General features: G+C 51.2%; 17 non-coding genes across 17 annotated transcripts; all 17 read right to left on the bottom strand.

Moving 5' to 3' along the window:
• Positions 1-184: 184 nt before the first annotated feature.
• LOC126313925 (5S ribosomal RNA) lies at positions 185-303 on the bottom strand. The gene has a single exon (XR_007555526.1). It is a non-coding gene; the product is annotated as a 5S ribosomal RNA (ribosomal RNA).
• A 1,129-nt stretch (positions 304-1,432) lies between these two features.
• Positions 1,433-1,551, bottom strand: LOC126313924 (5S ribosomal RNA). The gene has a single exon (XR_007555525.1). It is a non-coding gene; the product is annotated as a 5S ribosomal RNA (ribosomal RNA).
• Positions 1,552-2,833: 1,282 nt separating this feature from the next.
• On the bottom strand, positions 2,834-2,952 carry LOC126313913 (5S ribosomal RNA). The gene has a single exon (XR_007555516.1). It is a non-coding gene; the product is annotated as a 5S ribosomal RNA (ribosomal RNA).
• A 1,129-nt stretch (positions 2,953-4,081) lies between these two features.
• LOC126313915 (5S ribosomal RNA) lies at positions 4,082-4,200 on the bottom strand. The gene has a single exon (XR_007555518.1). It is a non-coding gene; the product is annotated as a 5S ribosomal RNA (ribosomal RNA).
• Positions 4,201-5,482: 1,282 nt separating this feature from the next.
• On the bottom strand, positions 5,483-5,601 carry LOC126313912 (5S ribosomal RNA). Its single transcript, XR_007555515.1, has one exon. It is a non-coding gene; the product is annotated as a 5S ribosomal RNA (ribosomal RNA).
• A 1,129-nt stretch (positions 5,602-6,730) lies between these two features.
• On the bottom strand, positions 6,731-6,849 carry LOC126313903 (5S ribosomal RNA). The gene has a single exon (XR_007555507.1). It is a non-coding gene; the product is annotated as a 5S ribosomal RNA (ribosomal RNA).
• A 1,282-nt stretch (positions 6,850-8,131) lies between these two features.
• Positions 8,132-8,250, bottom strand: LOC126313891 (5S ribosomal RNA). The gene has a single exon (XR_007555496.1). It is a non-coding gene; the product is annotated as a 5S ribosomal RNA (ribosomal RNA).
• A 1,282-nt stretch (positions 8,251-9,532) lies between these two features.
• Positions 9,533-9,651, bottom strand: LOC126313879 (5S ribosomal RNA). The gene has a single exon (XR_007555485.1). It is a non-coding gene; the product is annotated as a 5S ribosomal RNA (ribosomal RNA).
• Positions 9,652-10,933: 1,282 nt separating this feature from the next.
• LOC126313911 (5S ribosomal RNA) lies at positions 10,934-11,052 on the bottom strand. Its single transcript, XR_007555514.1, has one exon. It is a non-coding gene; the product is annotated as a 5S ribosomal RNA (ribosomal RNA).
• Positions 11,053-12,181: 1,129 nt separating this feature from the next.
• Positions 12,182-12,300, bottom strand: LOC126313867 (5S ribosomal RNA). Its single transcript, XR_007555474.1, has one exon. It is a non-coding gene; the product is annotated as a 5S ribosomal RNA (ribosomal RNA).
• A 1,282-nt stretch (positions 12,301-13,582) lies between these two features.
• LOC126313855 (5S ribosomal RNA) lies at positions 13,583-13,701 on the bottom strand. Its single transcript, XR_007555463.1, has one exon. It is a non-coding gene; the product is annotated as a 5S ribosomal RNA (ribosomal RNA).
• A 1,282-nt stretch (positions 13,702-14,983) lies between these two features.
• LOC126313842 (5S ribosomal RNA) lies at positions 14,984-15,102 on the bottom strand. The gene has a single exon (XR_007555452.1). It is a non-coding gene; the product is annotated as a 5S ribosomal RNA (ribosomal RNA).
• Positions 15,103-16,384: 1,282 nt separating this feature from the next.
• LOC126313829 (5S ribosomal RNA) lies at positions 16,385-16,503 on the bottom strand. Its single transcript, XR_007555441.1, has one exon. It is a non-coding gene; the product is annotated as a 5S ribosomal RNA (ribosomal RNA).
• A 1,282-nt stretch (positions 16,504-17,785) lies between these two features.
• LOC126313817 (5S ribosomal RNA) lies at positions 17,786-17,904 on the bottom strand. Its single transcript, XR_007555430.1, has one exon. It is a non-coding gene; the product is annotated as a 5S ribosomal RNA (ribosomal RNA).
• A 1,282-nt stretch (positions 17,905-19,186) lies between these two features.
• Positions 19,187-19,305, bottom strand: LOC126313910 (5S ribosomal RNA). Its single transcript, XR_007555513.1, has one exon. It is a non-coding gene; the product is annotated as a 5S ribosomal RNA (ribosomal RNA).
• A 1,129-nt stretch (positions 19,306-20,434) lies between these two features.
• Positions 20,435-20,553, bottom strand: LOC126313805 (5S ribosomal RNA). Its single transcript, XR_007555419.1, has one exon. It is a non-coding gene; the product is annotated as a 5S ribosomal RNA (ribosomal RNA).
• Positions 20,554-21,835: 1,282 nt separating this feature from the next.
• Positions 21,836-21,954, bottom strand: LOC126313959 (5S ribosomal RNA). The gene has a single exon (XR_007555557.1). It is a non-coding gene; the product is annotated as a 5S ribosomal RNA (ribosomal RNA).
• Between the last annotated feature and the right edge of the window lie 195 nt (positions 21,955-22,149).

Below are 22,149 nucleotides of genomic sequence, written 5' to 3'. Positions count from 1 at the left end.
AACGAGTTCCTAGCACTCTTCCTCCGCGCATTATTGTACAAACTGAGTTCATTACTGTAATTTCGCATCTTACGTTTAATACAGTAGTTTAAAATGCTTGTGGAAGCATCTTCGTCGCACCTGAGAGTTTGTATGAAAAGAGGGCTGGCAGGTGTAGTGACATAAAATTTAAAAGAAGAGAGGGAGCCAACAGCACCCGGTGTTCCCAGGCGGTCACCCATCCAAGTACTAACCGGGCCCGATGTTGCTTAACTTCGGTGATCGGACGAGAACCGGTGTATTCAACATGGTATGGCCGTTGGCGTCCTTATACTGTAGCCGCACGGCACAAGAAGGCTTCGCCTCTCCTCCCAATACACGCAATCGCCATTTTCGGTGGCACATTTGACGCAAAGCACGTCCTTCCACCTCGAAGGCGACGCGCAGTGCGGCGCGGGGTGTGGCAGTGTCCTGCTGGACCGAGAGAAGCGTTCTCACCTGCCTGACACGCGTCGCGCTTCTAGATATTTGCGTAATTCGCACGGTGCATAATCGGCTGTCACCTTCCGTCCCGACTTGTCCCGACTTTGCTCGACTGCCGCTCGCTGCCGCTCGGGTCGCGGTCCATATGACAGCACAAGCACGAGGAACATCTGCGAGATGGGCGCGGGCCGAACCGGCGTGTCCGAGGCGACGTGTGCGGCCGTTCGGAGCTACCAGAGCAGCTCTGTGCCGCGCCGTGCCGTGGAAAGGTGCGAAAACATGCACACAAGACACAGGCTTTTCGACAAAGTATCCATCTCTTGTAGCGACGAAAGGTAAATTTTTGTTTACAAATTTGCCGTTGTGCACTGCTACAAAACAATATGCCCTGACGTATTTCACAACATTTCTGTCACTTCATACTGTTTTGTTATTTCCAGAGACTCTTTGCAAGTCTTCCTTGGCGCACTCTTTTCAAACTGAGTTCCTTAATATCGTATCTTACGATAGTTTAAAATCAGTATGGAAGCATCTTTGTCACATGAGAAAGGTAGCATGAAAAAACGGCTGGCAGGGGTAGCGACAAGAAAGCAAGAAATGAAGACAGCCAGAGTTCCCAGGCGGTCGCCGATCCGAATATAAACGTTGTTGCTTATCTTCGGTGGTCGGACGGGAACAGGTTTTTTTTAATGTAGTTAGTTTTTGGAATTTAGCGCTCCTACAAAACAGTAGGCTCTGACGCATTTCAAGAGCACATCTGTCGATTCGCAGTGTTTCGTTATTTTCAACGAGTTCCTAGCACTCTTCCTCCGCGCATTCTTGTACAAACTGAGTTCATTACTGTAATTTCGCATCTTACGTTTAATACAGTAGTTTAAAATGCTTGTGGAAGCATCTTCGTCGCACCTGAGAGTTTGTATGAAAAGAGGGCTGGCAGGTGTAGTGACATAAAATTTAAAAGAAGAGAGGGAGCCAACAGCACCCGGTGTTCCCAGGCGGTCACCCATCCAAGTACTAACCGGGCCCGATGTTGCTTAACTTCGGTGATCGGACGAGAACCGGTGTATTCAACATGGTATGGCCGTTGGCGTCCTTATACTGTAGCCGCACGGCACAAGAAGGCTTCGCCTCTCCTCCCAATACACGCAATCGCCATTTTCGGTGGCACATTTGACGCAAAGCACGTCCTTCCACCTCGAAGGCGACGCGCAGTGCGGCGCGCCGCCACGTGGGTCAGACGCACAACACAGCTGCTCGTTGCACCGCCTGTCATTCGTTTGGTTCGTGCGGCCTCCGACACTCGCGGGAGACGCACCTTGTTATTGTTGTCCGTCGCAGGGATTGCGCGCGGCCGGGCGGCGGGTGGACTGCGCGGGGTGTGGCAGTGTCCTGCTGGACCGAGAGAAGCGTTCTCACCTGCCTGACACGCGTCGCGCTTCTAGATATTTGCGTAATTCGCACGGTGCATAATCGGCTGTCACCTTCCGTCCCGACTTGTCCCGACTTTGCTCGACTGCCGCTCGCTGCCGCTCGGGTCGCGGTCCATATGACAGCACAAGCACGAGGAACATCTGCGAGATGGGCGCGGGCCGAACCGGCGTGTCCGAGGCGACGTGTGCGGCCGTTCGGAGCTACCAGAGCAGCTCTGTGCCGCGCCGTGCCGTGGAAAGGTGCGAAAACATGCACACAAGACACAGGCTTTTCGACAAAGTATCCATCTCTTGTAGCGACGAAAGGTAAATTTTTGTTTACAAATTTGCCGTTGTGCACTGCTACAAAACAATATGCCCTGACGTATTTCACAACATTTCTGTCACTTCATACTGTTTTGTTATTTCCAGAGACTCTTTGCAAGTCTTCCTTGGCGCACTCTTTTCAAACTGAGTTCCTTAATATCGTATCTTACGATAGTTTAAAATCAGTATGGAAGCATCTTTGTCACATGAGAAAGGTAGCATGAAAAAACGGCTGGCAGGGGTAGCGACAAGAAAGCAAGAAATGAAGACAGCCAGAGTTCCCAGGCGGTCGCCGATCCGAATATAAACGTTGTTGCTTATCTTCGGTGGTCGGACGGGAACAGGTTTTTTTTAATGTAGTTAGTTTTTGGAATTTAGCGCTCCTACAAAACAGTAGGCTCTGACGCATTTCAAGAGCACATCTGTCGATTCGCAGTGTTTCGTTATTTTCAACGAGTTCCTAGCACTCTTCCTCCGCGCATTCTTGTACAAACTGAGTTCATTACTGTAATTTCGCATCTTACGTTTAATACAGTAGTTTAAAATGCTTGTGGAAGCATCTTCGTCGCACCTGAGAGTTTGTATGAAAAGAGGGCTGGCAGGTGTAGTGACATAAAATTTAAAAGAAGAGAGGGAGCCAACAGCACCCGGTGTTCCCAGGCGGTCACCCATCCAAGTACTAACCGGGACCGATGTTGCTTAACTTCGGTGATCGGACGAGAACCGGTGTATTCAACATGGTATGGCCGTTGGCGTCCTTATACTGTAGCCGCACGGCACAAGAAGGCTTCGCCTCTCCTCCCAATACACGCAATCGCCATTTTCGGTGGCACATTTGACGCAAAGCACGTCCTTCCACCTCGAAGGCGACGCGCAGTGCGGCGCGGGGTGTGGCAGTGTCCTGCTGGACCGAGAGAAGCGTTCTCACCTGCCTGACACGCGTCGCGCTTCTAGATATTTGCGTAATTCGCACGGTGCATAATCGGCTGTCACCTTCCGTCCCGACTTGTCCCGACTTTGCTCGACTGCCGCTCGCTGCCGCTCGGGTCGCGGTCCATATGACAGCACAAGCACGAGGAACATCTGCGAGATGGGCGCGGGCCGAACCGGCGTGTCCGAGGCGACGTGTGCGGCCGTTCGGAGCTACCAGAGCAGCTCTGTGCCGCGCCGTGCCGTGGAAAGGTGCGAAAACATGCACACAAGACACAGGCTTTTCGACAAAGTATCCATCTCTTGTAGCGACGAAAGGTAAATTTTTGTTTACAAATTTGCCGTTGTGCACTGCTACAAAACAATATGCCCTGACGTATTTCACAACATTTCTGTCACTTCATACTGTTTTGTTATTTCCAGAGACTCTTTGCAAGTCTTCCTTGGCGCACTCTTTTCAAACTGAGTTCCTTAATATCGTATCTTACGATAGTTTAAAATCAGTATGGAAGCATCTTTGTCACATGAGAAAGGTAGCATGAAAAAACGGCTGGCAGGGGTAGCGACAAGAAAGCAAGAAATGAAGACAGCCAGAGTTCCCAGGCGGTCGCCGATCCGAATATAAACGTTGTTGCTTATCTTCGGTGGTCGGACGGGAACAGGTTTTTTTTAATGTAGTTAGTTTTTGGAATTTAGCGCTCCTACAAAACAGTAGGCTCTGACGCATTTCAAGAGCACATCTGTCGATTCGCAGTGTTTCGTTATTTTCAACGAGTTCCTAGCACTCTTCCTCCGCGCATTCTTGTACAAACTGAGTTCATTACTGTAATTTCGCATCTTACGTTTAATACAGTAGTTTAAAATGCTTGTGGAAGCATCTTCGTCGCACCTGAGAGTTTGTATGAAAAGAGGGCTGGCAGGTGTAGTGACATAAAATTTAAAAGAAGAGAGGGAGCCAACAGCACCCGGTGTTCCCAGGCGGTCACCCATCCAAGTACTAACCGGGCCCGATGTTGCTTAACTTCGGTGATCGGACGAGAACCGGTGTATTCAACATGGTATGGCCGTTGGCGTCCTTATACTGTAGCCGCACGGCACAAGAAGGCTTCGCCTCTCCTCCCAATACACGCAATCGCCATTTTCGGTGGCACATTTGACGCAAAGCACGTCCTTCCACCTCGAAGGCGACGCGCAGTGCGGCGCGCCGCCACGTGGGTCAGACGCACAACACAGCTGCTCGTTGCACCGCCTGTCATTCGTTTGGTTCGTGCGGCCTCCGACACTCGCGGGAGACGCACCTTGTTATTGTTGTCCGTCGCAGGGATTGCGCGCGGCCGGGCGGCGGGTGGACTGCGCGGGGTGTGGCAGTGTCCTGCTGGACCGAGAGAAGCGTTCTCACCTGCCTGACACGCGTCGCGCTTCTAGATATTTGCGTAATTCGCACGGTGCATAATCGGCTGTCACCTTCCGTCCCGACTTGTCCCGACTTTGCTCGACTGCCGCTCGCTGCCGCTCGGGTCGCGGTCCATATGACAGCACAAGCACGAGGAACATCTGCGAGATGGGCGCGGGCCGAACCGGCGTGTCCGAGGCGACGTGTGCGGCCGTTCGGAGCTACCAGAGCAGCTCTGTGCCGCGCCGTGCCGTGGAAAGGTGCGAAAACATGCACACAAGACACAGGCTTTTCGACAAAGTATCCATCTCTTGTAGCGACGAAAGGTAAATTTTTGTTTACAAATTTGCCGTTGTGCACTGCTACAAAACAATATGCCCTGACGTATTTCACAACATTTCTGTCACTTCATACTGTTTTGTTATTTCCAGAGACTCTTTGCAAGTCTTCCTTGGCGCACTCTTTTCAAACTGAGTTCCTTAATATCGTATCTTACGATAGTTTAAAATCAGTATGGAAGCATCTTTGTCACATGAGAAAGGTAGCATGAAAAAACGGCTGGCAGGGGTAGCGACAAGAAAGCAAGAAATGAAGACAGCCAGAGTTCCCAGGCGGTCGCCGATCCGAATATAAACGTTGTTGCTTATCTTCGGTGGTCGGACGGGAACAGGTTTTTTTTAATGTAGTTAGTTTTTGGAATTTAGCGCTCCTACAAAACAGTAGGCTCTGACGCATTTCAAGAGCACATCTGTCGATTCGCAGTGTTTCGTTATTTTCAACGAGTTCCTAGCACTCTTCCTCCGCGCATTCTTGTACAAACTGAGTTCATTACTGTAATTTCGCATCTTACGTTTAATACAGTAGTTTAAAATGCTTGTGGAAGCATCTTCGTCGCACCTGAGAGTTTGTATGAAAAGAGGGCTGGCAGGTGTAGTGACATAAAATTTAAAAGAAGAGAGGGAGCCAACAGCACCCGGTGTTCCCAGGCGGTCACCCATCCAAGTACTAACCGGGACCGATGTTGCTTAACTTCGGTGATCGGACGAGAACCGGTGTATTCAACATGGTATGGCCGTTGGCGTCCTTATACTGTAGCCGCACGGCACAAGAAGGCTTCGCCTCTCCTCCCAATACACGCAATCGCCATTTTCGGTGGCACATTTGACGCAAAGCACGTCCTTCCACCTCGAAGGCGACGCGCAGTGCGGCGCGGGGTGTGGCAGTGTCCTGCTGGACCGAGAGAAGCGTTCTCACCTGCCTGACACGCGTCGCGCTTCTAGATATTTGCGTAATTCGCACGGTGCATAATCGGCTGTCACCTTCCGTCCCGACTTGTCCCGACTTTGCTCGACTGCCGCTCGCTGCCGCTCGGGTCGCGGTCCATATGACAGCACAAGCACGAGGAACATCTGCGAGATGGGCGCGGGCCGAACCGGCGTGTCCGAGGCGACGTGTGCGGCCGTTCGGAGCTACCAGAGCAGCTCTGTGCCGCGCCGTGCCGTGGAAAGGTGCGAAAACATGCACACAAGACACAGGCTTTTCGACAAAGTATCCATCTCTTGTAGCGACGAAAGGTAAATTTTTGTTTACAAATTTGCCGTTGTGCACTGCTACAAAACAATATGCCCTGACGTATTTCACAACATTTCTGTCACTTCATACTGTTTTGTTATTTCCAGAGACTCTTTGCAAGTCTTCCTTGGCGCACTCTTTTCAAACTGAGTTCCTTAATATCGTATCTTACGATAGTTTAAAATCAGTATGGAAGCATCTTTGTCACATGAGAAAGGTAGCATGAAAAAACGGCTGGCAGGGGTAGCGACAAGAAAGCAAGAAATGAAGACAGCCAGAGTTCCCAGGCGGTCGCCGATCCGAATATAAACGTTGTTGCTTATCTTCGGTGGTCGGACGGGAACAGGTTTTTTTTAATGTAGTTAGTTTTTGGAATTTAGCGCTCCTACAAAACAGTAGGCTCTGACGCATTTCAAGAGCACATCTGTCGATTCGCAGTGTTTCGTTATTTTCAACGAGTTCCTAGCACTCTTCCTCCGCGCATTCTTGTACAAACTGAGTTCATTACTGTAATTTCGCATCTTACGTTTAATACAGTAGTTTAAAATGCTTGTGGAAGCATCTTCGTCGCACCTGAGAGTTTGTATGAAAAGAGGGCTGGCAGGTGTAGTGACATAAAATTTAAAAGAAGAGAGGGAGCCAACAGCACCCGGTGTTCCCAGGCGGTCACCCATCCAAGTACTAACCGGGCCCGATGTTGCTTAACTTCGGTGATCGGACGAGAACCGGTGTATTCAACATGGTATGGCCGTTGGCGTCCTTATACTGTAGCCGCACGGCACAAGAAGGCTTCGCCTCTCCTCCCAATACACGCAATCGCCATTTTCGGTGGCACATTTGACGCAAAGCACGTCCTTCCACCTCGAAGGCGACGCGCAGTGCGGCGCGCCGCCACGTGGGTCAGACGCACAACACAGCTGCTCGTTGCACCGCCTGTCATTCGTTTGGTTCGTGCGGCCTCCGACACTCGCGGGAGACGCACCTTGTTATTGTTGTCCGTCGCAGGGATTGCGCGCGGCCGGGCGGCGGGTGGACTGCGCGGGGTGTGGCAGTGTCCTGCTGGACCGAGAGAAGCGTTCTCACCTGCCTGACACGCGTCGCGCTTCTAGATATTTGCGTAATTCGCACGGTGCATAATCGGCTGTCACCTTCCGTCCCGACTTGTCCCGACTTTGCTCGACTGCCGCTCGCTGCCGCTCGGGTCGCGGTCCATATGACAGCACAAGCACGAGGAACATCTGCGAGATGGGCGCGGGCCGAACCGGCGTGTCCGAGGCGACGTGTGCGGCCGTTCGGAGCTACCAGAGCAGCTCTGTGCCGCGCCGTGCCGTGGAAAGGTGCGAAAACATGCACACAAGACACAGGCTTTTCGACAAAGTATCCATCTCTTGTAGCGACGAAAGGTAAATTTTTGTTTACAAATTTGCCGTTGTGCACTGCTACAAAACAATATGCCCTGACGTATTTCACAACATTTCTGTCACTTCATACTGTTTTGTTATTTCCAGAGACTCTTTGCAAGTCTTCCTTGGCGCACTCTTTTCAAACTGAGTTCCTTAATATCGTATCTTACGATAGTTTAAAATCAGTATGGAAGCATCTTTGTCACATGAGAAAGGTAGCATGAAAAAACGGCTGGCAGGGGTAGCGACAAGAAAGCAAGAAATGAAGACAGCCAGAGTTCCCAGGCGGTCGCCGATCCGAATATAAACGTTGTTGCTTATCTTCGGTGGTCGGACGGGAACAGGTTTTTTTTAATGTAGTTAGTTTTTGGAATTTAGCGCTCCTACAAAACAGTAGGCTCTGACGCATTTCAAGAGCACATCTGTCGATTCGCAGTGTTTCGTTATTTTCAACGAGTTCCTAGCACTCTTCCTCCGCGCATTCTTGTACAAACTGAGTTCATTACTGTAATTTCGCATCTTACGTTTAATACAGTAGTTTAAAATGCTTGTGGAAGCATCTTCGTCGCACCTGAGAGTTTGTATGAAAAGAGGGCTGGCAGGTGTAGTGACATAAAATTTAAAAGAAGAGAGGGAGCCAACAGCACCCGGTGTTCCCAGGCGGTCACCCATCCAAGTACTAACCGGGCCCGATGTTGCTTAACTTCGGTGATCGGACGAGAACCGGTGTATTCAACATGGTATGGCCGTTGGCGTCCTTATACTGTAGCCGCACGGCACAAGAAGGCTTCGCCTCTCCTCCCAATACACGCAATCGCCATTTTCGGTGGCACATTTGACGCAAAGCACGTCCTTCCACCTCGAAGGCGACGCGCAGTGCGGCGCGCCGCCACGTGGGTCAGACGCACAACACAGCTGCTCGTTGCACCGCCTGTCATTCGTTTGGTTCGTGCGGCCTCCGACACTCGCGGGAGACGCACCTTGTTATTGTTGTCCGTCGCAGGGATTGCGCGCGGCCGGGCGGCGGGTGGACTGCGCGGGGTGTGGCAGTGTCCTGCTGGACCGAGAGAAGCGTTCTCACCTGCCTGACACGCGTCGCGCTTCTAGATATTTGCGTAATTCGCACGGTGCATAATCGGCTGTCACCTTCCGTCCCGACTTGTCCCGACTTTGCTCGACTGCCGCTCGCTGCCGCTCGGGTCGCGGTCCATATGACAGCACAAGCACGAGGAACATCTGCGAGATGGGCGCGGGCCGAACCGGCGTGTCCGAGGCGACGTGTGCGGCCGTTCGGAGCTACCAGAGCAGCTCTGTGCCGCGCCGTGCCGTGGAAAGGTGCGAAAACATGCACACAAGACACAGGCTTTTCGACAAAGTATCCATCTCTTGTAGCGACGAAAGGTAAATTTTTGTTTACAAATTTGCCGTTGTGCACTGCTACAAAACAATATGCCCTGACGTATTTCACAACATTTCTGTCACTTCATACTGTTTTGTTATTTCCAGAGACTCTTTGCAAGTCTTCCTTGGCGCACTCTTTTCAAACTGAGTTCCTTAATATCGTATCTTACGATAGTTTAAAATCAGTATGGAAGCATCTTTGTCACATGAGAAAGGTAGCATGAAAAAACGGCTGGCAGGGGTAGCGACAAGAAAGCAAGAAATGAAGACAGCCAGAGTTCCCAGGCGGTCGCCGATCCGAATATAAACGTTGTTGCTTATCTTCGGTGGTCGGACGGGAACAGGTTTTTTTTAATGTAGTTAGTTTTTGGAATTTAGCGCTCCTACAAAACAGTAGGCTCTGACGCATTTCAAGAGCACATCTGTCGATTCGCAGTGTTTCGTTATTTTCAACGAGTTCCTAGCACTCTTCCTCCGCGCATTCTTGTACAAACTGAGTTCATTACTGTAATTTCGCATCTTACGTTTAATACAGTAGTTTAAAATGCTTGTGGAAGCATCTTCGTCGCACCTGAGAGTTTGTATGAAAAGAGGGCTGGCAGGTGTAGTGACATAAAATTTAAAAGAAGAGAGGGAGCCAACAGCACCCGGTGTTCCCAGGCGGTCACCCATCCAAGTACTAACCGGGCCCGATGTTGCTTAACTTCGGTGATCGGACGAGAACCGGTGTATTCAACATGGTATGGCCGTTGGCGTCCTTATACTGTAGCCGCACGGCACAAGAAGGCTTCGCCTCTCCTCCCAATACACGCAATCGCCATTTTCGGTGGCACATTTGACGCAAAGCACGTCCTTCCACCTCGAAGGCGACGCGCAGTGCGGCGCGCCGCCACGTGGGTCAGACGCACAACACAGCTGCTCGTTGCACCGCCTGTCATTCGTTTGGTTCGTGCGGCCTCCGACACTCGCGGGAGACGCACCTTGTTATTGTTGTCCGTCGCAGGGATTGCGCGCGGCCGGGCGGCGGGTGGACTGCGCGGGGTGTGGCAGTGTCCTGCTGGACCGAGAGAAGCGTTCTCACCTGCCTGACACGCGTCGCGCTTCTAGATATTTGCGTAATTCGCACGGTGCATAATCGGCTGTCACCTTCCGTCCCGACTTGTCCCGACTTTGCTCGACTGCCGCTCGCTGCCGCTCGGGTCGCGGTCCATATGACAGCACAAGCACGAGGAACATCTGCGAGATGGGCGCGGGCCGAACCGGCGTGTCCGAGGCGACGTGTGCGGCCGTTCGGAGCTACCAGAGCAGCTCTGTGCCGCGCCGTGCCGTGGAAAGGTGCGAAAACATGCACACAAGACACAGGCTTTTCGACAAAGTATCCATCTCTTGTAGCGACGAAAGGTAAATTTTTGTTTACAAATTTGCCGTTGTGCACTGCTACAAAACAATATGCCCTGACGTATTTCACAACATTTCTGTCACTTCATACTGTTTTGTTATTTCCAGAGACTCTTTGCAAGTCTTCCTTGGCGCACTCTTTTCAAACTGAGTTCCTTAATATCGTATCTTACGATAGTTTAAAATCAGTATGGAAGCATCTTTGTCACATGAGAAAGGTAGCATGAAAAAACGGCTGGCAGGGGTAGCGACAAGAAAGCAAGAAATGAAGACAGCCAGAGTTCCCAGGCGGTCGCCGATCCGAATATAAACGTTGTTGCTTATCTTCGGTGGTCGGACGGGAACAGGTTTTTTTTAATGTAGTTAGTTTTTGGAATTTAGCGCTCCTACAAAACAGTAGGCTCTGACGCATTTCAAGAGCACATCTGTCGATTCGCAGTGTTTCGTTATTTTCAACGAGTTCCTAGCACTCTTCCTCCGCGCATTCTTGTACAAACTGAGTTCATTACTGTAATTTCGCATCTTACGTTTAATACAGTAGTTTAAAATGCTTGTGGAAGCATCTTCGTCGCACCTGAGAGTTTGTATGAAAAGAGGGCTGGCAGGTGTAGTGACATAAAATTTAAAAGAAGAGAGGGAGCCAACAGCACCCGGTGTTCCCAGGCGGTCACCCATCCAAGTACTAACCGGGACCGATGTTGCTTAACTTCGGTGATCGGACGAGAACCGGTGTATTCAACATGGTATGGCCGTTGGCGTCCTTATACTGTAGCCGCACGGCACAAGAAGGCTTCGCCTCTCCTCCCAATACACGCAATCGCCATTTTCGGTGGCACATTTGACGCAAAGCACGTCCTTCCACCTCGATGGCGACGCGCAGTGCGGCGCGGGGTGTGGCAGTGTCCTGCTGGACCGAGAGAAGCGTTCTCACCTGCCTGACACGCGTCGCGCTTCTAGATATTTGCGTAATTCGCACGGTGCATAATCGGCTGTCACCTTCCGTCCCGACTTGTCCCGACTTTGCTCGACTGCCGCTCGCTGCCGCTCGGGTCGCGGTCCATATGACAGCACAAGCACGAGGAACATCTGCGAGATGGGCGCGGGCCGAACCGGCGTGTCCGAGGCGACGTGTGCGGCCGTTCGGAGCTACCAGAGCAGCTCTGTGCCGCGCCGTGCCGTGGAAAGGTGCGAAAACATGCACACAAGACACAGGCTTTTCGACAAAGTATCCATCTCTTGTAGCGACGAAAGGTAAATTTTTGTTTACAAATTTGCCGTTGTGCACTGCTACAAAACAATATGCCCTGACGTATTTCACAACATTTCTGTCACTTCATACTGTTTTGTTATTTCCAGAGACTCTTTGCAAGTCTTCCTTGGCGCACTCTTTTCAAACTGAGTTCCTTAATATCGTATCTTACGATAGTTTAAAATCAGTATGGAAGCATCTTTGTCACATGAGAAAGGTAGCATGAAAAAACGGCTGGCAGGGGTAGCGACAAGAAAGCAAGAAATGAAGACAGCCAGAGTTCCCAGGCGGTCGCCGATCCGAATATAAACGTTGTTGCTTATCTTCGGTGGTCGGACGGGAACAGGTTTTTTTTAATGTAGTTAGTTTTTGGAATTTAGCGCTCCTACAAAACAGTAGGCTCTGACGCATTTCAAGAGCACATCTGTCGATTCGCAGTGTTTCGTTATTTTCAACGAGTTCCTAGCACTCTTCCTCCGCGCATTCTTGTACAAACTGAGTTCATTACTGTAATTTCGCATCTTACGTTTAATACAGTAGTTTAAAATGCTTGTGGAAGCATCTTCGTCGCACCTGAGAGTTTGTATGAAAAGAGGGCTGGCAGGTGTAGTGACATAAAATTTAAAAGAAGAGAGGGAGCCAACAGCACCCGGTGTTCCCAGGCGGTCACCCATCCAAGTACTAACCGGGCCCGATGTTGCTTAACTTCGGTGATCGGACGAGAACCGGTGTATTCAACATGGTATGGCCGTTGGCGTCCTTATACTGTAGCCGCACGGCACAAGAAGGCTTCGCCTCTCCTCCCAATACACGCAATCGCCATTTTCGGTGGCACATTTGACGCAAAGCACGTCCTTCCACCTCGAAGGCGACGCGCAGTGCGGCGCGCCGCCACGTGGGTCAGACGCACAACACAGCTGCTCGTTGCACCGCCTGTCATTCGTTTGGTTCGTGCGGCCTCCGACACTCGCGGGAGACGCACCTTGTTATTGTTGTCCGTCGCAGGGATTGCGCGCGGCCGGGCGGCGGGTGGACTGCGCGGGGTGTGGCAGTGTCCTGCTGGACCGAGAGAAGCGTTCTCACCTGCCTGACACGCGTCGCGCTTCTAGATATTTGCGTAATTCGCACGGTGCATAATCGGCTGTCACCTTCCGTCCCGACTTGTCCCGACTTTGCTCGACTGCCGCTCGCTGCCGCTCGGGTCGCGGTCCATATGACAGCACAAGCACGAGGAACATCTGCGAGATGGGCGCGGGCCGAACCGGCGTGTCCGAGGCGACGTGTGCGGCCGTTCGGAGCTACCAGAGCAGCTCTGTGCCGCGCCGTGCCGTGGAAAGGTGCGAAAACATGCACACAAGACACAGGCTTTTCGACAAAGTATCCATCTCTTGTAGCGACGAAAGGTAAATTTTTGTTTACAAATTTGCCGTTGTGCACTGCTACAAAACAATATGCCCTGACGTATTTCACAACATTTCTGTCACTTCATACTGTTTTGTTATTTCCAGAGACTCTTTGCAAGTCTTCCTTGGCGCACTCTTTTCAAACTGAGTTCCTTAATATCGTATCTTACGATAGTTTAAAATCAGTATGGAAGCATCTTTGTCACATGAGAAAGGTAGCATGAAAAAACGGCTGGCAGGGGTAGCGACAAGAAAGCAAGAAATGAAGACAGCCAGAGTTCCCAGGCGGTCGCCGATCCGAATATAAACGTTGTTGCTTATCTTCGGTGGTCGGACGGGAACAGGTTTTTTTTAATGTAGTTAGTTTTTGGAATTTAGCGCTCCTACAAAACAGTAGGCTCTGACGCATTTCAAGAGCACATCTGTCGATTCGCAGTGTTTCGTTATTTTCAACGAGTTCCTAGCACTCTTCCTCCGCGCATTCTTGTACAAACTGAGTTCATTACTGTAATTTCGCATCTTACGTTTAATACAGTAGTTTAAAATGCTTGTGGAAGCATCTTCGTCGCACCTGAGAGTTTGTATGAAAAGAGGGCTGGCAGGTGTAGTGACATAAAATTTAAAAGAAGAGAGGGAGCCAACAGCACCCGGTGTTCCCAGGCGGTCACCCATCCAAGTACTAACCGGGCCCGATGTTGCTTAACTTCGGTGATCGGACGAGAACCGGTGTATTCAACATGGTATGGCCGTTGGCGTCCTTATACTGTAGCCGCACGGCACAAGAAGGCTTCGCCTCTCCTCCCAATACACGCAATCGCCATTTTCGGTGGCACATTTGACGCAAAGCACGTCCTTCCACCTCGAAGGCGACGCGCAGTGCGGCGCGCCGCCACGTGGGTCAGACGCACAACACAGCTGCTCGTTGCACCGCCTGTCATTCGTTTGGTTCGTGCGGCCTCCGACACTCGCGGGAGACGCACCTTGTTATTGTTGTCCGTCGCAGGGATTGCGCGCGGCCGGGCGGCGGGTGGACTGCGCGGGGTGTGGCAGTGTCCTGCTGGACCGAGAGAAGCGTTCTCACCTGCCTGACACGCGTCGCGCTTCTAGATATTTGCGTAATTCGCACGGTGCATAATCGGCTGTCACCTTCCGTCCCGACTTGTCCCGACTTTGCTCGACTGCCGCTCGCTGCCGCTCGGGTCGCGGTCCATATGACAGCACAAGCACGAGGAACATCTGCGAGATGGGCGCGGGCCGAACCGGCGTGTCCGAGGCGACGTGTGCGGCCGTTCGGAGCTACCAGAGCAGCTCTGTGCCGCGCCGTGCCGTGGAAAGGTGCGAAAACATGCACACAAGACACAGGCTTTTCGACAAAGTATCCATCTCTTGTAGCGACGAAAGGTAAATTTTTGTTTACAAATTTGCCGTTGTGCACTGCTACAAAACAATATGCCCTGACGTATTTCACAACATTTCTGTCACTTCATACTGTTTTGTTATTTCCAGAGACTCTTTGCAAGTCTTCCTTGGCGCACTCTTTTCAAACTGAGTTCCTTAATATCGTATCTTACGATAGTTTAAAATCAGTATGGAAGCATCTTTGTCACATGAGAAAGGTAGCATGAAAAAACGGCTGGCAGGGGTAGCGACAAGAAAGCAAGAAATGAAGACAGCCAGAGTTCCCAGGCGGTCGCCGATCCGAATATAAACGTTGTTGCTTATCTTCGGTGGTCGGACGGGAACAGGTTTTTTTTAATGTAGTTAGTTTTTGGAATTTAGCGCTCCTACAAAACAGTAGGCTCTGACGCATTTCAAGAGCACATCTGTCGATTCGCAGTGTTTCGTTATTTTCAACGAGTTCCTAGCACTCTTCCTCCGCGCATTCTTGTACAAACTGAGTTCATTACTGTAATTTCGCATCTTACGTTTAATACAGTAGTTTAAAATGCTTGTGGAAGCATCTTCGTCGCACCTGAGAGTTTGTATGAAAAGAGGGCTGGCAGGTGTAGTGACATAAAATTTAAAAGAAGAGAGGGAGCCAACAGCACCCGGTGTTCCCAGGCGGTCACCCATCCAAGTACTAACCGGGCCCGATGTTGCTTAACTTCGGTGATCGGACGAGAACCGGTGTATTCAACATGGTATGGCCGTTGGCGTCCTTATACTGTAGCCGCACGGCACAAGAAGGCTTCGCCTCTCCTCCCAATACACGCAATCGCCATTTTCGGTGGCACATTTGACGCAAAGCACGTCCTTCCACCTCGAAGGCGACGCGCAGTGCGGCGCGCCGCCACGTGGGTCAGACGCACAACACAGCTGCTCGTTGCACCGCCTGTCATTCGTTTGGTTCGTGCGGCCTCCGACACTCGCGGGAGACGCACCTTGTTATTGTTGTCCGTCGCAGGGATTGCGCGCGGCCGGGCGGCGGGTGGACTGCGCGGGGTGTGGCAGTGTCCTGCTGGACCGAGAGAAGCGTTCTCACCTGCCTGACACGCGTCGCGCTTCTAGATATTTGCGTAATTCGCACGGTGCATAATCGGCTGTCACCTTCCGTCCCGACTTGTCCCGACTTTGCTCGACTGCCGCTCGCTGCCGCTCGGGTCGCGGTCCATATGACAGCACAAGCACGAGGAACATCTGCGAGATGGGCGCGGGCCGAACCGGCGTGTCCGAGGCGACGTGTGCGGCCGTTCGGAGCTACCAGAGCAGCTCTGTGCCGCGCCGTGCCGTGGAAAGGTGCGAAAACATGCACACAAGACACAGGCTTTTCGACAAAGTATCCATCTCTTGTAGCGACGAAAGGTAAATTTTTGTTTACAAATTTGCCGTTGTGCACTGCTACAAAACAATATGCCCTGACGTATTTCACAACATTTCTGTCACTTCATACTGTTTTGTTATTTCCAGAGACTCTTTGCAAGTCTTCCTTGGCGCACTCTTTTCAAACTGAGTTCCTTAATATCGTATCTTACGATAGTTTAAAATCAGTATGGAAGCATCTTTGTCACATGAGAAAGGTAGCATGAAAAAACGGCTGGCAGGGGTAGCGACAAGAAAGCAAGAAATGAAGACAGCCAGAGTTCCCAGGCGGTCGCCGATCCGAATATAAACGTTGTTGCTTATCTTCGGTGGTCGGACGGGAACAGGTTTTTTTTAATGTAGTTAGTTTTTGGAATTTAGCGCTCCTACAAAACAGTAGGCTCTGACGCATTTCAAGAGCACATCTGTCGATTCGCAGTGTTTCGTTATTTTCAACGAGTTCCTAGCACTCTTCCTCCGCGCATTCTTGTACAAACTGAGTTCATTACTGTAATTTCGCATCTTACGTTTAATACAGTAGTTTAAAATGCTTGTGGAAGCATCTTCGTCGCACCTGAGAGTTTGTATGAAAAGAGGGCTGGCAGGTGTAGTGACATAAAATTTAAAAGAAGAGAGGGAGCCAACAGCACCCGGTGTTCCCAGGCGGTCACCCATCCAAGTACTAACCGGGCCCGATGTTGCTTAACTTCGGTGATCGGACGAGAACCGGTGTATTCAACATGGTATGGCCGTTGGCGTCCTTATACTGTAGCCGCACGGCACAAGAAGGCTTCGCCTCTCCTCCCAATACACGCAATCGCCATTTTCGGTGGCACATTTGACGCAAAGCACGTCCTTCCACCTCGAAGGCGACGCGCAGTGCGGCGCGCCGCCACGTGGGTCAGACGCACAACACAGCTGCTCGTTGCACCGCCTGTCATTCGTTTGGTTCGTGCGGCCTCCGACACTCGCGGGAGACGCACCTTGTTATTGTTGTCCGTCGCAGGGATTGCGCGCGGCCGGGCGGCGGGTGGACTGCGCGGGGTGTGGCAGTGTCCTGCTGGACCGAGAGAAGCGTTCTCACCTGCCTGACACGCGTCGCGCTTCTAGATATTTGCGTAATTCGCACGGTGCATAATCGGCTGTCACCTTCCGTCCCGACTTGTCCCGACTTTGCTCGACTGCCGCTCGCTGCCGCTCGGGTCGCGGTCCATATGACAGCACAAGCACGAGGAACATCTGCGAGATGGGCGCGGGCCGAACCGGCGTGTCCGAGGCGACGTGTGCGGCCGTTCGGAGCTACCAGAGCAGCTCTGTGCCGCGCCGTGCCGTGGAAAGGTGCGAAAACATGCACACAAGACACAGGCTTTTCGACAAAGTATCCATCTCTTGTAGCGACGAAAGGTAAATTTTTGTTTACAAATTTGCCGTTGTGCACTGCTACAAAACAATATGCCCTGACGTATTTCACAACATTTCTGTCACTTCATACTGTTTTGTTATTTCCAGAGACTCTTTGCAAGTCTTCCTTGGCGCACTCTTTTCAAACTGAGTTCCTTAATATCGTATCTTACGATAGTTTAAAATCAGTATGGAAGCATCTTTGTCACATGAGAAAGGTAGCATGAAAAAACGGCTGGCAGGGGTAGCGACAAGAAAGCAAGAAATGAAGACAGCCAGAGTTCCCAGGCGGTCGCCGATCCGAATATAAACGTTGTTGCTTATCTTCGGTGGTCGGACGGGAACAGGTTTTTTTTAATGTAGTTAGTTTTTGGAATTTAGCGCTCCTACAAAACAGTAGGCTCTGACGCATTTCAAGAGCACATCTGTCGATTCGCAGTGTTTCGTTATTTTCAACGAGTTCCTAGCACTCTTCCTCCGCGCATTCTTGTACAAACTGAGTTCATTACTGTAATTTCGCATCTTACGTTTAATACAGTAGTTTAAAATGCTTGTGGAAGCATCTTCGTCGCACCTGAGAGTTTGTATGAAAAGAGGGCTGGCAGGTGTAGTGACATAAAATTTAAAAGAAGAGAGGGAGCCAACAGCACCCGGTGTTCCCAGGCGGTCACCCATCCAAGTACTAACCGGGCCCGATGTTGCTTAACTTCGGTGATCGGACGAGAACCGGTGTATTCAACATGGTATGGCCGTTGGCGTCCTTATACTGTAGCCGCACGGCACAAGAAGGCTTCGCCTCTCCTCCCAATACACGCAATCGCCATTTTCGGTGGCACATTTGACGCAAAGCACGTCCTTCCACCTCGAAGGCGACGCGCAGTGCGGCGCGCCGCCACGTGGGTCAGACGCACAACACAGCTGCTCGTTGCACCGCCTGTCATTCGTTTGGTTCGTGCGGCCTCCGACACTCGCGGGAGACGCACCTTGTTATTGTTGTCCGTCGCAGGGATTGCGCGCGGCCGGGCGGCGGGTGGACTGCGCGGGGTGTGGCAGTGTCCTGCTGGACCGAGAGAAGCGTTCTCACCTGCCTGACACGCGTCGCGCTTCTAGATATTTGCGTAATTCGCACGGTGCATAATCGGCTGTCACCTTCCGTCCCGACTTGTCCCGACTTTGCTCGACTGCCGCTCGCTGCCGCTCGGGTCGCGGTCCATATGACAGCACAAGCACGAGGAACATCTGCGAGATGGGCGCGGGCCGAACCGGCGTGTCCGAGGCGACGTGTGCGGCCGTTCGGAGCTACCAGAGCAGCTCTGTGCCGCGCCGTGCCGTGGAAAGGTGCGAAAACATGCACACAAGACACAGGCTTTTCGACAAAGTATCCATCTCTTGTAGCGACGAAAGGTAAATTTTTGTTTACAAATTTGCCGTTGTGCACTGCTACAAAACAATATGCCCTGACGTATTTCACAACATTTCTGTCACTTCATACTGTTTTGTTATTTCCAGAGACTCTTTGCAAGTCTTCCTTGGCGCACTCTTTTCAAACTGAGTTCCTTAATATCGTATCTTACGATAGTTTAAAATCAGTATGGAAGCATCTTTGTCACATGAGAAAGGTAGCATGAAAAAACGGCTGGCAGGGGTAGCGACAAGAAAGCAAGAAATGAAGACAGCCAGAGTTCCCAGGCGGTCGCCGATCCGAATATAAACGTTGTTGCTTATCTTCGGTGGTCGGACGGGAACAGGTTTTTTTTAATGTAGTTAGTTTTTGGAATTTAGCGCTCCTACAAAACAGTAGGCTCTGACGCATTTCAAGAGCACATCTGTCGATTCGCAGTGTTTCGTTATTTTCAACGAGTTCCTAGCACTCTTCCTCCGCGCATTCTTGTACAAACTGAGTTCATTACTGTAATTTCGCATCTTACGTTTAATACAGTAGTTTAAAATGCTTGTGGAAGCATCTTCGTCGCACCTGAGAGTTTGTATGAAAAGAGGGCTGGCAGGTGTAGTGACATAAAATTTAAAAGAAGAGAGGGAGCCAACAGCACCCGGTGTTCCCAGGCGGTCACCCATCCAAGTACTAACCGGGACCGATGTTGCTTAACTTCGGTGATCGGACGAGAACCGGTGTATTCAACATGGTATGGCCGTTGGCGTCCTTATACTGTAGCCGCACGGCACAAGAAGGCTTCGCCTCTCCTCCCAATACACGCAATCGCCATTTTCGGTGGCACATTTGACGCAAAGCACGTCCTTCCACCTCGAAGGCGACGCGCAGTGCGGCGCGGGGTGTGGCAGTGTCCTGCTGGACCGAGAGAAGCGTTCTCACCTGCCTGACACGCGTCGCGCTTCTAGATATTTGCGTAATTCGCACGGTGCATAATCGGCTGTCACCTTCCGTCCCGACTTGTCCCGACTTTGCTCGACTGCCGCTCGCTGCCGCTCGGGTCGCGGTCCATATGACAGCACAAGCACGAGGAACATCTGCGAGATGGGCGCGGGCCGAACCGGCGTGTCCGAGGCGACGTGTGCGGCCGTTCGGAGCTACCAGAGCAGCTCTGTGCCGCGCCGTGCCGTGGAAAGGTGCGAAAACATGCACACAAGACACAGGCTTTTCGACAAAGTATCCATCTCTTGTAGCGACGAAAGGTAAATTTTTGTTTACAAATTTGCCGTTGTGCACTGCTACAAAACAATATGCCCTGACGTATTTCACAACATTTCTGTCACTTCATACTGTTTTGTTATTTCCAGAGACTCTTTGCAAGTCTTCCTTGGCGCACTCTTTTCAAACTGAGTTCCTTAATATCGTATCTTACGATAGTTTAAAATCAGTATGGAAGCATCTTTGTCACATGAGAAAGGTAGCATGAAAAAACGGCTGGCAGGGGTAGCGACAAGAAAGCAAGAAATGAAGACAGCCAGAGTTCCCAGGCGGTCGCCGATCCGAATATAAACGTTGTTGCTTATCTTCGGTGGTCGGACGGGAACAGGTTTTTTTTAATGTAGTTAGTTTTTGGAATTTAGCGCTCCTACAAAACAGTAGGCTCTGACGCATTTCAAGAGCACATCTGTCGATTCGCAGTGTTTCGTTATTTTCAACGAGTTCCTAGCACTCTTCCTCCGCGCATTCTTGTACAAACTGAGTTCATTACTGTAATTTCGCATCTTACGTTTAATACAGTAGTTTAAAATGCTTGTGGAAGCATCTTCGTCGCACCTGAGAGTTTGTATGAAAAGAGGGCTGGCAGGTGTAGTGACATAAAATTTAAAAGAAGAGAGGGAGCCAACAGCACCCGGTGTTCCCAGGCGGTCACCCATCCAAGTACTAACCGGGCCCGATGTTGCTTAACTTCGGTGATCGGACGAGAACCGGTGTATTCAACATGGTATGGCCGTTGGCGTCCTTATACTGTAGCCGCACGGCACAAGAAGGCTTCGCCTCTCCTCCCAATACACGCAATCGCCATTTTCGGTGGCACATTTGACGCAAAGCACGTCCTTCCACCTCGAAGGCGACGCGCAGTGCGGCGCGCCGCCACGTGGGTCAGACGCACAACACAGCTGCTCGTTGCACCGCCTGTCATTCGTTTGGTTCGTGCGGCCTCCGACACTCGCGGGAGACGCACCTTGTTATTGTTGTCCGTCGCAGGGATTGCGCGCGGCCGGGCGGCGGGTGGACTGCGCGGGGTGTGGCAGTGTCCTGCTGGACCGAGAGAAGCGTTCTCACCTGCCTGACACGCGTCGCGCTTCTAGATATTTGCGTAATTCGCACGGTGCATAATCGGCTGTCACCTTCCGTCCCGACTTGTCCCGACTTTGCTCGACTGCCGCTCGCTGCCGCTCGGGTCGCGGTCCATATGACAGCACAAGCACGAGGAACATCTGCGAGATGGGCGCGGGCCGAACCGGCGTGTCCGAGGCGACGTGTGCGGCCGTTCGGAGCTACCAGAGCAGCTCTGTGCCGCGCCGTGCCGTGGAAAGGTGCGAAAACATGCACACAAGACACAGGCTTTTCGACAAAGTATCCATCTCTTGTAGCGACGAAAGGTAAATTTTTGTTTACAAATTTGCCGTTGTGCACTGCTACAAACACGCGATCTAGTGTGTATTTCACAACATTTCTGTCACTTCATACTGTTTTGTTATTTCCAGAGACTCTTTGCAAGTCTTCCTTGGCGCACTCTTTTCAAACTGAGTTCCTTAATATCGTATCTTACGATAGTTTAAAATCAGTATGGAAGCATCTTTGTCACATGAGAAAGGTAGCATGAAAAAACGGCTGGCAGGGGTAGCGACAAGAAAGCAAGAAATGAAGACAGCCAGAGTTCCCAGGCGGTCGCCGATCCGAATATAAACGTTGTTGCTTATCTTCGGTGGTCGGACGGGAACAGGTTTTTTTTAATGTAGTTAGTTTTTGGAATTTAGCGCTCCTACAAAACAGTAGGCTCTGACGCATTTCAAGAGCACATCTGTCGATTCGCAGTGTTTCGTTATTTTCAACGAGTTCCTAGCACTCTTCCTCCGCGCATTCTTGTACAAACTGAGTTCATTACTGTAATTTCGCATCTTACGTTTAATACAGTAGTTTAAAATGCTTGTGGAAGCATCTTCGTCGCACCTGAGAGTTTGTATGAAAAGAGGGCTGGCAGGTGTAGTGACATAAAATTTAAAAGAAGAGAGGGAGCCAACAGCACCCGGTGTTCCCAGGCGGTCACCCATCCAAGTACTAACCGGGCCCGATGTTGCTTAACTTCGGTGATCGGACGAGAACCGGTGTATTCAACATGGTATGGCCGTTGGCGTCCTTATACTGTAGCCGCACGGCACAAGAAGGCTTCGCCTCTCCTCCCAATACACGCAATCGCCATTTTCGGTGGCACATTTGACGCAAAGCACGTCCTTCCACCTCGAAGGCGACGCGCAGTGCGGCGCGCCGCCACGTGGGTCAGACGCACAACACAGCTGCTCGTTGCACCGCCATCTGTCTCGCGTGTGT

Source organism: Schistocerca gregaria, unplaced genomic scaffold (assembly GCF_023897955.1).
Source record: "Schistocerca gregaria isolate iqSchGreg1 unplaced genomic scaffold, iqSchGreg1.2 ptg000507l, whole genome shotgun sequence".
In the NCBI taxonomy this organism is placed as follows: Eukaryota; Metazoa; Arthropoda; class Insecta; order Orthoptera; family Acrididae; genus Schistocerca; species Schistocerca gregaria.
Note: the sequence above shows the minus strand (reverse complement) of the source record. Positions and strands in the feature narration are given on the sequence as shown.